This window comes from Pristiophorus japonicus, chromosome 25 (assembly GCF_044704955.1).
Source record: "Pristiophorus japonicus isolate sPriJap1 chromosome 25, sPriJap1.hap1, whole genome shotgun sequence".
Lineage (NCBI taxonomy): Eukaryota > Metazoa > Chordata > Chondrichthyes > Pristiophoridae > Pristiophorus > Pristiophorus japonicus.
In genome coordinates, this window is record NC_092001.1 from 30070066 (window position 1) to 30084674 (window position 14609).

The following is a 14609-nucleotide window of genomic DNA, read 5'->3' on the forward strand; positions in this document are numbered from 1 at the left end:
AAACATTTAAAATTTGGTCGGGAATGGACAGGTTCGATGGCGTAAAAAGGTTCCCGCAGTCCGAATAAAGGAAGCCCAGTACCAGCGGTCACTGTGTAAGGATAAAGTGTAAACCATTTAGGACCGACACGAGGAGAATCTTCTTCACTCAGATCAATGTGAACCTGTGGAATTCTGTACCACAGAAAGATGTGGAAGCCAGTTGGATAGATATACTCAAAAGAGAGTGAGATATGGCCCTTAGGGCTAAAGTGATCAAGGGGCATGGAGAGAAATCTGGAAGGGGAAGTGAAGTTGCATGCTCAGCCATGATCATATTGAATGGTGGTGCTGGCTGGAAGGGACGAATGGCCTACTCCTGCACCAATTTCTAAGTTTCTATGTTTCTATCTTCAGAATATGAGGTGATTTGTTGTTCTTCGCCTTTTATTAGCAAAAATTAAACACTAATTGCACTATCTTTAAACTTGAATGTGCTCGTAATGTGAGCATTGGTGGTTCAGGGGTAGAGTTCTCGCCTCCCACGCGGGAGACCCGGGTTCGATTCCCGGCCAATGCAGTGTTTATGGAAGTATTTCAGAAAGCGTGTATTTAAAAATTAAACTTCCCGACTGTTTCAAGAGCGGACACAGAGAGGAGCGGCTGTTAAATGAGCGTGGGCACAGATATCCTTCGGTTTCAAGAGCGGGAGCAGTGAGGATCGCTTGTAACGTGAGGGAGCAAAGGATTTGAGTTATTTTTCAAATAGCACGAGCAGAGGGAAGCGGCAATTTAAAAAGCGAGAACACACAGGAGTGGCTGTTTGCAGCACGGCAGCAGAGATGAGCAGGTGTTGAAAGAGCGGGAGCAAGTCTGGGCGGCAGTTTAATAAGGAGGAGCAGAAAGGAGCGGCGGTACCGTTTCCTCGAGCTGTGGCGATTTTCAATAATTCCATCAATGTAATATCTCCAACTTTGCAAATCACACCAAGCTGGGTTGCATTGCGAGCTGCTAGGAGGCTGCAGCGGAATTGGACAGATTCGGTGGATGACAGATGCCATATAATGAAGATAAGTGTGAGTTTATCCACTTTGGTGGCAAAACCTTGAAGGTAGAATGTTATCTGAATGTTGACCGATTTGTAAAAGCGGAGGGGTATTGAGACCTGGGTATTTTGGTACATCAGTCGTTGAAGTCATTCATACATACAGGTACAGCATGCAGTAAAGGAAGCCAAATGTCATGCTGGCCTTCATAGCGAGGAGATTAGGGTATTGGAGCATGGAGACTTGTACAGCACCTTGCTGAGACCAGACCTTGAGTATTGTGTGCAGTTATGATCATCTAATCTGAGGAAGGACATTCTTGCTTTTGAGGGAGTGTAGCGAATATTCACCAGATTGATTCCAGGGATGGCAGGACTGACATGAAGAAAGACTGGATCGACTAGGCTTATACTCGCTGGAATTTAGAAGAATGAGAGGGGAGCTCCAAGAAACATTTAAAATTTGGTCGGGAATGGACAGGTTTGATGGCGTAAAAAGGTTCCCGCAGTCCGAATAAAGGAAGCCCAGTACCAGCGGTCACTGTGTAAGGATAAAGTGTAAACCATTTAGGACCGACACGAGGAGAATCTTCTTCACTCAGATCAATGTGAACCTGTGGAATTCTGTACCACAGAAAGATGTGGAAGCCAGTTGGATAGATATACTCAAAAGAGAGTGAGATATGGCCCTTAGGGCTAAAGTGATCAAGGGGCATGGAGAGAAATCAGGAAGGGGAAGTGAAGTTGCATGCTCAGCCATGATCATATTGAATGGTGGTGCTGGCTGGAAGGTACGAATGGCCTACTCCTGCACCAATTTCTAAGTTTCTATGTTTCTATCTTCAGAATATGAGGTGATTTGTTGTTCTTCGCCTTTTATTAGCAAAAATTAAACACTAATTGCACTATCTTTAAACTTGAATGTGCTCGTAATGTGAGCATTGGTGGTTCAGGGGTAGAGTTCTCGCCTCCCACGCGGGCGACCCGGGTTCGATTCCCGGCCAATGCAGTGTTTATGGAAGTATTTCAGAAAGCGTGTATTTAAAAATTAAACTTCCCGACTGTTTCAAGAGCGGACACAGAGAGGAGCGGCTGTTAAATGAGCGTGGGCACAGATATCCTTCGGTATAAAGAGCGGGAGCAGTGAGGATCGCTTGTAACGTGAGGGAGTAAAGGATTTGAGTTATTTTTCAAATAGCACGAGCAGAGGAAAGCGGCAATTTAAAAAGCGAGAACACACAGGAGTGGCTGTTTGCAGCACGGCAGCAGAGATGAGCGGGTGTTGAAAGAGCGGGAGCAAGTCTGGGCGGCAGTTTAATAAGGAGGAGCAGAAAGGAGCGGCGGTACCGTTTCCTCGAGCTGTGGCGATTTTCAATAATTCCATCAATGTAAAATCTCCAACTTTGCAAATCACACCAAGCAGGGTTGCATTGCGAGCTGCTAGGAGGCTGCAGCGGAATTGGACAGATTCGGTGGATGACAGATGCCATATAATGAAAATAAGTGTGAGGTTATCCACTTTGGTGGCAAAACCTTGAAGGTAGAATGTTATCTGAATGTTGACCGATTTGTAAAAGCGGAGGGGTATTGAGACCTGGGTATTTTGGTACATCAGTCGTTGAAGTCATTCATACATACAGGTACAGCATGCAGTAAAGGAAGCCAAATGTCATGCTGGCCTTCATAGCGAGGAGATTAGGGTATCGGAGCATGGAGACTTGTACAGCACCTTGCTGAGACCAGACCTTGAGTATTGTGTGCAGTTATGATCATCTAATCTGAGGAAGGACATTCTTGCTTTTGAGGGAGTGTAGCGAATATTCACCAGATTGATTCCAGGGATGGCAGGACTGACATGAAGAAAGACTGGATCGACTAGGCTTATACTCGCTGGAATTTAGAAGATTGAGAGGGGAGCTCATAGAAACATTTAAAATTTGGTCGGGAATGGACAGGTTTGATGGCGTAAAAAGGTTCCCACATTCCGAATAAAGGAAGCCCAGCACCAGCGGTCACTGTCTAAGGATAAAGTGTAAACCATTTAGGACCGACACGAGGAGAATCTTCTTCACTCAGATCATTGTGAACCTGTGGAATTCTGTGCCACAGAAAGATGTGGAAGCCAGTTGGATAGATATACTCAAAAGAGAGTGAGATATGACCCTTACGGCTAAAGTGATCAAGGGGCATGGAGAGAAATCAGGAAGGGGAAGTGAAGTTGCATGCTCAGCCATGATCATATTGAATGGTGGTGCTGGCTGGAAGGGACGAATGGCCTACTCCTGCACCAATTTCTAAGTTTCTATGTTTCTATCTTCAGAATATGAGGTGATTTGTTGTTCTTCGCCTTTTATTAGCAAAAATTAAACACTAATTGCACTATCTTTAAACTTGAATGTGCTCGTAATGTGAGCATTGGTGGTTCAGGGGTAGAGTTCTCGCCTCCCACGTAGGAGACCCGGGTTCGATTCCCGGCCAATGCAGTGTTTATCGAAGTATTTCAGAAAGCGTGTATTTCAAAATTAAACTTCCCGACTGTTTCAAGAGCGCACACAGAGAGGAGCGGCTGTCAAATGAGCGGAGGCACAGATATCCTTCGGTATAAAGAGCGGGAGCAGTGAGGATCGCTTGTAACGTGAGGGAGCAAAGGATTTGAGTTATTTTTCAAATAGCACGAGCAGAGGGAAGCGGCAATTTAAAAAGCGAGAACACACAGGAGTGGCTGTTTGCAGCACGGCAGCAGAGATGAGCGGGTGTTGAAAGAGCGGGAGCAAGTCTGGGCGGCAGTTTCATAAGGAGGAGCGGCGGTACCGTTTCCTCGAGCTGTGGCGATTTTCAATAATTCCATCAATGTTATATCTCCAACTTTGCAAATCACACCAAGCTGGGTTGCATTGCGAGCTGCTAGGAGGCTGCAGCGGAATTGGACAGATTAGGTGGATGGCAGATGCCATATAATGAAGATAAGTGTGAGTTTATCCACTTTGGTGGCAAAACCTTGAAGGTAGAATGTTATCTGAATGTTGACCGATTTGTAAAAGCGGAGGGGTATTGAGACCTGGGTATTTTGGTACATCAGTCGTTGAAGTCATTCATACATACAGGTACAGCATGCAGTAAAGGAAGCCAAATGTCATGCTGGCCTTCATAGCGAGGAGATTAGGGTATCGGAGCATGGAGACTTGTACAGCACCTTGCTGAGACCAGACCTTGAGTATTGTGTGCAGTTATGATCATCTAATCTGAGGAAGGACATTCTTGCTTTTGAGGGAGTGTAGCGAATATTCACCAGATTGATTCCAGGGATGGCAGGACTGACATGAAGAAAGACTGGATCGACTAGGCTTATACTCGCTGGAATTTAGAAGAATGAGAGGGGAGCTCCAAGAAACATTTAAAATTTGGTCGGGAATGGACAGGTTTAATGGCGTAAAAAGGTTCCCGCAGTCCGAATAAAGGAAGCCCAGTACCAGCGGTCACTGTCTAAGGATAAAGTGTAAACCATTTAGGACCGACACGAGGAGAATCTTCTTCACTCAGATCAATGTGAACCTGTGGAATTCTGTACCACAGAAAGATGTGGAAGCCAGTTGGATAGATATACTCAAAAGAGAGTGAGATATGGCCCTTAGGGCTAAAGTGATCAAGGGGCATGGAGAGAAATCAGGAAGGGGAAGTATAGTTGCATGCTCAGCCATGATCATATTGAATGGTGGTGCTGGCTGGAAGGGACGAATGGCCTACTCCTGCACCAATTTCTAAGTTTCTATGTTTCTATCTTCAGAATATGAGGTGATTTGTTGTTCTTCGCCTTTTATTAGCAAAAATTAAACACTAATTGCACTATCTTTAAACTTGAATGTGCTCGTAATGTGAGCATTGGTGGTTCAGGGGTAGAGTTCTCGCCTCCCACGTAGGAGACCCGGGTTCGATTCCCGGCCAATGCAGTGTTTATGGAAGTATTTCAGAAAGCGTGTATTTCAAAATTAAACTTCCCGACTGTTTCAAGAGCGCACACAGAGAGGAGCGGCTGTCAAATGAGCGGGGGCACAGATATCCTTCGGTATAAAGAGCGGGAGCAGTGAGGATCGCTTGTAACGTGAGGGAGCAAAGGATTTGAGTTATTTTTCAAATAGCACGAGCAGAGGGAAGCGGCAATTTAAAAAGCGAGAACACACAGGAGTGGCTGTTTGCAGCACGGCAGCAGAGATGAGCGGGTGTTGAAAGAGCGGGAGCAAGTCTGGGCGGCAGTTTCATAAGGAGGAGCAGAAAGGAGCGGCGGTACCGTTTCCTCGAGCTGTGGCGATTTTCAATAATTCCATCAATGTTATATCTCCAACTTTGCAAATCACACCAAGCTGGGTTGCATTGCGAGCTGCATGGAGGCTGCAGCGGAATTGGACAGATTAGGTGGATGGCAGATGCCATATAATGAAGATAAGTGTGAGTTTATCCACTTTGGTGGCAAAACCTTGAAGGTAGAATGTTATCTGAATGTTGACCGATTTGTAAAAGTGGAGGGGTATTGAGACCTGGGTATTTTGGTACATCAGTCGTTGAAGTCATTCATACATACAGGTACAGCATGCAGTAAAGGAAGCCAAATGTCATGCTGGCCTTCATAGCGAGGAGATTAGGGTATCGGAGCATGGAGACTTGTACAGCACCTTGCTGAGACCAGACCTTGAGTATTGTGTGCAGTTATGATCATCTAATCTGAGGAAGGACATTCTTGCTTTTGAGGGAGTGTAGCGAATATTCACCAGATTGATTCCAGGGATGGCAGGACTGACATGAAGAAAGACTGGATCGACTAGGCTTATACTCGCTGGAATTTAGAAGATTGAGAGGGGAGCTCATAGAAACATTTAAAATTTGGTCGGGAATGGACAGGTTTGATGGCGTAAAAAGGGTTCCCACATTCCGAATAAAGGAAGCCCAGCACCAGCGGTCACTGTCTAAGGATAAAGTGTAAACCATTTAGGACCGACACGAGGAGAATCTTCTTCACTCAGATCATTGTGAACCTGTGGAACTCTGTGCCACAGAAAGATGTGGAAGCCAGTTGGATAGATATACTCAAAAGAGAGTGAGATATGACCCTTACGGCTAAAGTGATCAAGGGGCATGGAGAGAAATCAGGAAGGGGAAGTGAAGTTGCATGCTCAGCCATGATCATATTGAATGGTGGTGCTGGCTGGAAGGGACGAATGGCCTACTCCTGCACCAATTTCTAAGTTTCTATGTTTCTATCTTCAGAATATGAGGTGATTTGTTGTTCTTCGCCTTTTATTAGCAAAAATTAAACACTAATTGCACTATCTTTAAACTTGAATGTGCTCGTAATGTGAGCATTGGTGGTTCAGGGGTAGAGTTCTCGCCTCCCACGTAGGAGACCCGGGTTCGATTCCCGGCCAATGCAGTGTTTATGGAAGTATTTCAGAAAGCGTGTATTTCAAAATTAAACTTCCCGACTGTTTCAAGAGCGCACACAGAGAGGAGCGGCTGTCAAATGAGCGGGGGCACAGATATCCTTCGGTATAAAGAGCGGGAGCAGTGAGGATCGCTTGTAACGTGAGGGAGCAAAGGATTTGAGTTATTTTTCAAATAGCACGAGCAGAGGGAAGCGGCAATTTAAAAAGCGAGAACACACAGGAGTGGCTGTTTGCAGCACGGCAGCAGAGATGAGCGGGTGTTGAAAGAGCGGGAGCAAGTCTGGGCGGCAGTTTCATAAGGAGGAGCAGAAAGGAGCGGCGGTACCGTTTCCTCGAGCTGTGGCGATTTTCAATAATTCCATCAATGTTATATCTCCAACTTTGCAAATCACACCAAGCTGGGTTGCATTGCGAGCTGCTAGGAGGCTGCAGCGGAATTGGACAGATTAGGTGGATGGCAGATGCCATATAATGAAGATAAGTGTGAGTTTATCCACTTTGGTGGCAAAACCTTGAAGGTAGAATGTTATCTGAATGTTGACCGATTTGTAAAAGCGGAGGGGTATTGAGACCTGGGTATTTTGGTACATCAGTCGTTGAAGTCATTCATACATACAGGTACAGCATGCAGTAAAGGAAGCCAAATGTCATGCTGGCCTTCATAGCGAGGAGATTAGGGTATCGGAGCATGGAGACTTGTACAGCACCTTGCTGAGACCAGACCTTGAGTATTGTGTGCAGTTATGATCATCTAATCTGAGGAAGGACATTCTTGCTTTTGAGGGAGTGTAGCGAATATTCACCAGATTGATTCCAGGGATGGCAGGACTGACATGAAGAAAGACTGGATCGACTAGGCTTATACTCGCTGGAATTTAGAAGAATGAGAGGGGAGCTCCAAGAAACATTTAAAATTTGGTCGGGAATGGACAGGTTTAATGGCGTAAAAAGGTTCCCGCAGTCCGAATAAAGGAAGCCCAGTACCAGCGGTCACTGTCTAAGGATAAAGTGTAAACCATTTAGGACCGACACGAGGAGAATCTTCTTCACTCAGATCATTGTGAACCTGTGGAACTCTGTGCCACAGAAAGATGTGGAAGCCAGTTGGATAGATATACTCAAAAGAGAGTGAGATATGACCCTTACGGCTAAAGTGATCAAGGGGCATGGAGAGAAATCAGGAAGGGGAAGTGAAGTTGCATGCTCAGCCATGATCATATTGAATGGTGGTGCTGGCTGGAAGGGACGAATGGCCTACTCCTGCACCAATTTCTAAGTTTCTATGTTTCTATCTTCAGAATATGAGGTGATTTGTTGTTCTTCGCCTTTTATTAGCAAAAATTAAACACTAATTGCACTATCTTTAAACTTGAATGTGCTCGTAATGTGAGCATTGGTGGTTCAGGGGTAGAGTTCTCGCCTCCCACGTAGGAGACCCGGGTTCGATTCCCGGCCAATGCAGTGTTTATGGAAGTATTTCAGAAAGCGTGTATTTCAAAATTAAACTTCCCGACTGTTTCAAGAGCGCACACAGAGAGGAGCGGCTGTCAAATGAGCGGGGGCACAGATATCCTTCGGTATAAAGAGCGGGAGCAGTGAGGATCGCTTGTAACGTGAGGGAGCAAAGGATTTGAGTTATTTTTCAAATAGCACGAGCAGAGGGAAGCGGCAATTTAAAAAGCGAGAACACACAGGAGTGGCTGTTTGCAGCACGGCAGCAGAGATGAGCGGGTGTTGAAAGAGCGGGAGCAAGTCTGGGCGGCAGTTTCATAAGGAGGAGCAGAAAGGAGCGGCGGTACCGTTTCCTCGAGCTGTGGCGATTTTCAATAATTCCATCAATGTTATATCTCCAACTTTGCAAATCACACCAAGCTGGGTTGCATTGCGAGCTGCTAGGAGGCTGCAGCGGAATTGGACAGATTAGGTGGATGGCAGATGCCATATAATGAAGATAAGTGTGAGTTTATCCACTTTGGTGGCAAAACCTTGAAGGTAGAATGTTATCTGAATGTTGACCGATTTGTAAAAGCGGAGGGGTATTGAGACCTGGGTATTTTGGTACATCAGTCGTTGAAGTCATTCATACATACAGGTACAGCATGCAGTAAAGGAAGCCAAATGTCATGCTGGCCTTCATAGCGAGGAGATTAGGGTATCGGAGCATGGAGACTTGTACAGCACCTTGCTGAGACCAGACCTTGAGTATTGTGTGCAGTTATGATCATCTAATCTGAGGAAGGACATTCTTGCTTTTGAGGGAGTGTAGCGAATATTCACCAGATTGATTCCAGGGATGGCAGGACTGACATGAAGAAAGACTGGATCGACTAGGCTTATACTCGCTGGAATTTAGAAGAATGAGAGGGGAGCTCCAAAAACATTTAAAATTTGGTCGGGAATGGACAGGTTTAATGGCGTAAAAAGGTTCCCGCAGTCCGAATAAAGGAAGCCCAGTACCAGCGGTCACTGTCTAAGGATAAAGTGTAAACCATTTAGGACCGACACGAGGAGAATCTTCTTCACTCAGATCAATGTGAACCTGTGGAATTCTGTACCACAGAAAGATGTGGAAGCCAGTTGGATAGATATACTCAAAAGAGAGTGAGATATGGCCCTTAGGGCTAAAGTGATCAAGGGGCATGGAGAGAAATCAGGAAGGGGAAGTGAAGTTGCATGCTCAGCCATGATCATATTGAATGGTGGTGCTGGCTGGAAGGGACGAATGGCCTACTCCTGCACCAATTTCTAAGTTTCTATGTTTCTATCTTCAGAATATGAGGTGATTTGTTGTTCTTCGCCTTTTATTAGCAAAAATTAAACACTAATTGCACTATCTTTAAACTTGAATGTGCTCGTAATGTGAGCATTGGTGGTTCAGGGGTAGAGTTCTCGCCTCCCACGTAGGAGACCCGGGTTCGATTCCCGGCCAATGCAGTGTTTATGGAAGTATTTCAGAAAGCGTGTATTTCAAAATTAAACTTCCCGACTGTTTCAAGAGCGCACACAGAGAGGAGCGGCTGTCAAATGAGCGGGGGCACAGATATCCTTCGGTATAAAGAGCGGGAGCAGTGAGGATCGCTTGTAACGTGAGGGAGCAAAGGATTTGAGTTATTTTTCAAATAGCACGAGCAGAGGGAAGCGGCAATTTAAAAAGCGAGAACACACAGGAGTGGCTGTTTGCAGCACGGCAGCAGAGATGAGCGGGTGTTGAAAGAGCGGGAGCAAGTCTGGGCGGCAGTTTCATAAGGAGGAGCAGAAAGGAGCGGCGGTACCGTTTCCTCGAGCTGTGGCGATTTTCAATAATTCCATCAATGTTATATCTCCAACTTTGCAAATCACACCAAGCTGGGTTGCATTGCGAGCTGCTAGGAGGCTGCAGCGGAATTGGACAGATTAGGTGGATGGCAGATGCCATATAATGAAGATAAGTGTGAGTTTATCCACTTTGGTGGCAAAACCTTGAAGGTAGAATGTTATCTGAATGTTGACCGATTTGTAAAAGCGGAGGGGTATTGAGACCTGGGTATTTTGGTACATCAGTCGTTGAAGTCATTCATACATACAGGTACAGCATGCAGTAAAGGAAGCCAAATGTCATGCTGGCCTTCATAGCGAGGAGATTAGGGTATCGGAGCATGGAGACTTGTACAGCACCTTGCTGAGACCAGACCTTGAGTATTGTGTGCAGTTATGATCATCTAATCTGAGGAAGGACATTCTTGCTTTTGAGGGAGTGTAGCGAATATTCACCAGATTGATTCCAGGGATGGCAGGACTGACATGAAGAAAGACTGGATCGACTAGGCTTATACTCGCTGGAATTTAGAAGAATGAGAGGGGAGCTCCAAGAAACATTTAAAATTTGGTCGGGAATGGACAGGTTTAATGGCGTAAAAAGGTTCCCGCAGTCCGAATAAAGGAAGCCCAGTACCAGCGGTCACTGTCTAAGGATAAAGTGTAAACCATTTAGGACCGACACGAGGAGAATCTTCTTCACTCAGATCAATGTGAACCTGTGGAATTCTGTACCACAGAAAGATGTGGAAGCCAGTTGGATAGATATACTCAAAAGAGAGTGAGATATGGCCCTTAGGGCTAAAGTGATCAAGGGGCATGGAGAGAAATCAGGAAGGGGAAGTGAAGTTGCATGCTCAGCCATGATCATATTGAATGGTGGTGCTGGCTGGAAGGGACGAATGGCCTACTCCTGCACCAATTTCTAAGTTTCTATGTTTCTATCTTCAGAATATGAGGTGATTTGTTGTTCTTCGCCTTTTATTAGCAAAAATTAAACACTAATTGCACTATCTTTAAACTTGAATGTGCTCGTAATGTGAGCATTGGTGGTTCAGGGGTAGAGTTCTCGCCTCCCACGCGAGAGACCCGGGTTCGATTCCCGGCCAATGCAGTGTTTATGGAAGTATTTCAGAAAGCGTGTATTTAAAAATTAAACTTCCCGACTGTTTCAAGAGCGGACACAGAGAGGAGCGGCTGTCAAATGAGCGGGGGCACAGATATCCTTCGGTATAAAGAGCGGGAGCAGTGAGGATCGCTTGTAACGTGAGGGAGTAAAGGATTTGAGTTATTTTTCAAATAGCACGAGCAGAGGGAAGCGGCAGTTTAAAAAGCGAGAACACACAGGAGTGGCTGTTTGCAGCACGGCAGCAGAGATGAGCGGGTGTTGAAAGAGCGGGAGCAAGTCTGGGCGGCAGTTTAATAAGGAGGAGCAGAAAGGAGCGGCGGTACCGTTTCCTCGAGCTGTGGCGATTTTCAATAATTCCATCAATGTAAAATCTCCAACTTTGCAAATCACACCAAGCTGGGTTGCATTGCGAGCTGCTAGGAGGCTGCAGCGGAATTGGACAGATTAGGTGGATGGCAGATGCCATATAATGAAGATAAGTGTGAGTTTATCCACTTTGGTGGCAAAACCTTGAAGGTAGAATGTTATCTGAATGTTGACCGATTTGTAAAAGCGGAGGGGTATTGAGACCTGGGTATTTTGGTACATCAGTCGTTGAAGTCATTCATACATACAGGTACAGCATGCAGTAAAGGAAGCCAAATGTCATGCTGGCCTTCATAGCGAGGAGATGAGGGTATCGGAGCATGGAGACTTGTACAGCACCTTGCTGAGACCAGACCTTGAGTATTGTGTGCAGTTATGATCATCTAATCTGATGAAGGACATTCTTGCTTTTGAGGGAGTGTAGCGAATATTCACCAGATTGATTCCAGGGATGGCAGGACTGACATGAAGAAAGACTGGATCGACTAGGCTTATACTCGCTGGAATTTAGAAGAATGAGAGGGGAGCTCCAAGAAACATTGAAAATTTGGTCGGGAATGGACAGGTTTAATGGCGTAAAAAGGTTCCCGCAGTCCGAATAAAGGAAGCCCAGTACCAGCGGTCACTGTCTAAGGATAAAGTGTAAACCATTTAGGACCGACACGAGGAGAATCTTCTTCACTCAGATCAATGTGAACCTGTGGAATTCTGTACCACAGAAAGATGTGGAAGCCAGTTGGATAGATATACTCAAAAGAGAGTGAGATATGGCCCTTAGGGCTAAAGTGATCAAGGGGCATGGAGAGAAATCAGGAAGGGGAAGTGAAGTTGCATGCTCAGCCATGATCATATTGAATGGTGGTGCTGGCTGGAAGGGACGAATGGCCTACTCCTGCACCAATTTCTAAGTTTCTATGTTTCTATCTTCAGAATATGAGGTGATTTGTTGTTCTTCGCCTTTTATTAACAAAAATTAAACACTAATTGCACTATCTTTAAACTTGAATGTGCTTGTAATGTGAGCATTGGTGGTTCAGGGGTAGAGTTCTCGCCTCCCACGCGGGAGACCCGGGTTCGATTCCTGGCCAATGCAGTGTTTACGGAAGTATTTCAGAAAGCGTGTATTTCAAAATTAAACTTCCCGACTGTTTCAAGAGCGGACACAGAGAGGAGCGGCTGTTAAATGAGCGTGGGCACAGATATCCTTCGGTATAAAGAGCGGGAGCAGTGAGGATCGCTTGTAACGTGAGGGAGTAAAGGATTTGAGTTATTTTTTAAATAGCACGAGCAGAGGGAAGCGGCAATTTAAAAAGCGAGAACACACAGGAGTGGCTGTTTGCAGCACGGCAGCAGAGATGAGCGGGTGTTGAAAGAGCGGGAGCAAGTCTGGGCGGCAGTTTAATAAGGAGGAGCAGAAAGGAGCGGCGGTACCGTTTCCTCGAGCTGTTGGGATTTTCAATAATTCCATCAATGTAATATCTCCAACTTTGCAAATCACACCAAGCTGGGTTGCAGTGCGAGCTGCTCGGAGGCTGCAGCGGAATTGGACAGATTAGGTGGATGGCAGATGCCATATAATGAAGATAAGTGTGAGTTTATCCACTTTGGTGGCAAAACCTTGAAGGTAGAATGTTATCTGAATGTTGACCGATTTGTAAAAGCGGAGGGGTATTGAGACCTGGGTATTTTGGTACATCAGTCGTTGAAGTCATTCATACATACAGGTACAGCATGCAGTAAAGGAAGCCAAATGTCATGCTGGCCTTCATAGCGAGGAGATTAGGGTATCGGAGCATGGAGACTTGTACAGCACCTTGCTGAGACCTGACCTTGAGTATTGTGTGCAGTTATGATCATCTAATCTGAGGAAGGACATTCTTGCTTTTGAGGGAGTGTAGCGAATATTCACCAGATTGATTCCAGGGATGGCAGGACTGACATGAAGAAAGACTGGATCGACTAGGCTTATACTCGCTGGAATTTAGAAGAATGAGAGGGGAGCTCATAGAAACATTTAAAATTTGGTCGGGAATGGACAGGTTTGATGGCGTAAAAAGGTTCCCGCATTCCGAATAAAGGAAGCCCAGCACCAGCGGTCACTGTCTAAGGATAAAGTGTAAACCATTTAGGAGCGACACGAGGAGAATCTTCTTCACTCAGATCATTGTGAACCTGTGGAATTCTGTGCCACAGAAAGATGTGGAAGCCAGTTGGATAGATATACTCAAAAGAGAGTGAGATATGGACCTTACGGCTAAAGTGATCAAGGGGCATGGAGAGAAATCAGGAAGGGGAAGTGAAGTTGCATGCTCAGCCATGATCATATTGAATGGTGGTGCTGGCTGGAAGGGACGAATGGCCTACTCCTGCACCAATTTCTAAGTTTCTATGTTTCTATCTTCAGAATATGAGGTGATTTGTTGTTCTTCGCCTTTTGTTAGCAAAAATTAAACACTAATTGCACTATCTTTAAACTTGAATGTGCTCGTAATGTGAGCATTGGTGGTTCATGGGTAGAGTTCTCGCCTCCCACGCGGGAGACCCGGGTTCGATTCCCGGCCAATGCAGTGTTTATGGAAGTATTTCAGAAAGCGTGTATTTAAAAATTAAACTTCCCGACTGTTTCAAGAGCGCACACAGAGAGGAGCGGCTGTTAAATGAGCGTGGGCACAGATATCCTTCGGTATAAAGAGCGGGAGCAGTGAGGATCGCTTGTGACGTGAGGGAGTAAAGAATTTGAGTTATTTTTCAAATAGCACGAGCAGAGGGAAGCGGCAATTTAAAAAGCGAGAACACACAGGAGTGGCTGTTTGCAGCACGGCAGCAGAGATGAGCGGGTGTTGAAAGAGCGGGAGCAAGTCTGGGCGGCAGTTTAATAAGGAGGAGCAGAAAGGAGCGGCGGTACCGTTTCCTCGAGCTGTGGCGATTTTCAATAATTCCATCAATGTAATATCTCCAACTTTGCAAATCACACCAAGCTGGGTTGCATTGCGAGCTGCTAGGAGGCTGCAGCGGAATTGGACAGATTCGGTGGATGACAGATGCCATATAATGAAGATAAGTGTGAGGTTATCCACTTTGGTGGCAAAACCTTGAAGGTAGAATGTTATCTGAATGTTGACCGATTTGTAAAAGCGGAGGGGTATTGAGACCTGGGTATTTTGGTACATCAGTCGTTGAAGTCATTCATACATACAGCTCCAGCATGCAGTAAAGGAAGCCAAATGTCATGCTGGCCTTGATAGCGAGGAGATTAGGGTATCGGAGCATGGAGACTTGTACAGCACCTTGCTGAGACCAGACCTTGAGTATTGTGTGCAGTTATGATCATCTAATCTGAGGAAGGACATTCTTGCTTTTG

General features: G+C 45.6%; 10 non-coding genes across 10 annotated transcripts; all 10 read left to right on the forward strand.

Moving 5' to 3' along the window:
• The first annotated feature begins 488 nt into the window (after positions 1-488).
• trnag-ccc (transfer RNA glycine (anticodon CCC)) lies at positions 489-559 on the forward strand. Its single transcript has one exon. It is a non-coding gene; the product is annotated as a tRNA-Gly (tRNA).
• Positions 560-1962: 1403 nt separating this feature from the next.
• On the forward strand, positions 1963-2033 carry trnag-ccc (transfer RNA glycine (anticodon CCC)). Its single transcript has one exon. It is a non-coding gene; the product is annotated as a tRNA-Gly (tRNA).
• A 1403-nt stretch (positions 2034-3436) lies between these two features.
• On the forward strand, positions 3437-3507 carry trnag-ccc (transfer RNA glycine (anticodon CCC)). The gene has a single exon. It is a non-coding gene; the product is annotated as a tRNA-Gly (tRNA).
• Positions 3508-4900: 1393 nt separating this feature from the next.
• trnag-ccc (transfer RNA glycine (anticodon CCC)) lies at positions 4901-4971 on the forward strand. Its single transcript has one exon. It is a non-coding gene; the product is annotated as a tRNA-Gly (tRNA).
• A 1404-nt stretch (positions 4972-6375) lies between these two features.
• Positions 6376-6446, forward strand: trnag-ccc (transfer RNA glycine (anticodon CCC)). The gene has a single exon. It is a non-coding gene; the product is annotated as a tRNA-Gly (tRNA).
• Positions 6447-7849: 1403 nt separating this feature from the next.
• trnag-ccc (transfer RNA glycine (anticodon CCC)) lies at positions 7850-7920 on the forward strand. The gene has a single exon. It is a non-coding gene; the product is annotated as a tRNA-Gly (tRNA).
• Positions 7921-9322: 1402 nt separating this feature from the next.
• trnag-ccc (transfer RNA glycine (anticodon CCC)) lies at positions 9323-9393 on the forward strand. Its single transcript has one exon. It is a non-coding gene; the product is annotated as a tRNA-Gly (tRNA).
• Positions 9394-10796: 1403 nt separating this feature from the next.
• Positions 10797-10867, forward strand: trnag-ccc (transfer RNA glycine (anticodon CCC)). The gene has a single exon. It is a non-coding gene; the product is annotated as a tRNA-Gly (tRNA).
• Positions 10868-12270: 1403 nt separating this feature from the next.
• trnag-ccc (transfer RNA glycine (anticodon CCC)) lies at positions 12271-12341 on the forward strand. The gene has a single exon. It is a non-coding gene; the product is annotated as a tRNA-Gly (tRNA).
• A 1403-nt stretch (positions 12342-13744) lies between these two features.
• On the forward strand, positions 13745-13815 carry trnag-ccc (transfer RNA glycine (anticodon CCC)). The gene has a single exon. It is a non-coding gene; the product is annotated as a tRNA-Gly (tRNA).
• Positions 13816-14609: the final 794 nt, after the last annotated feature.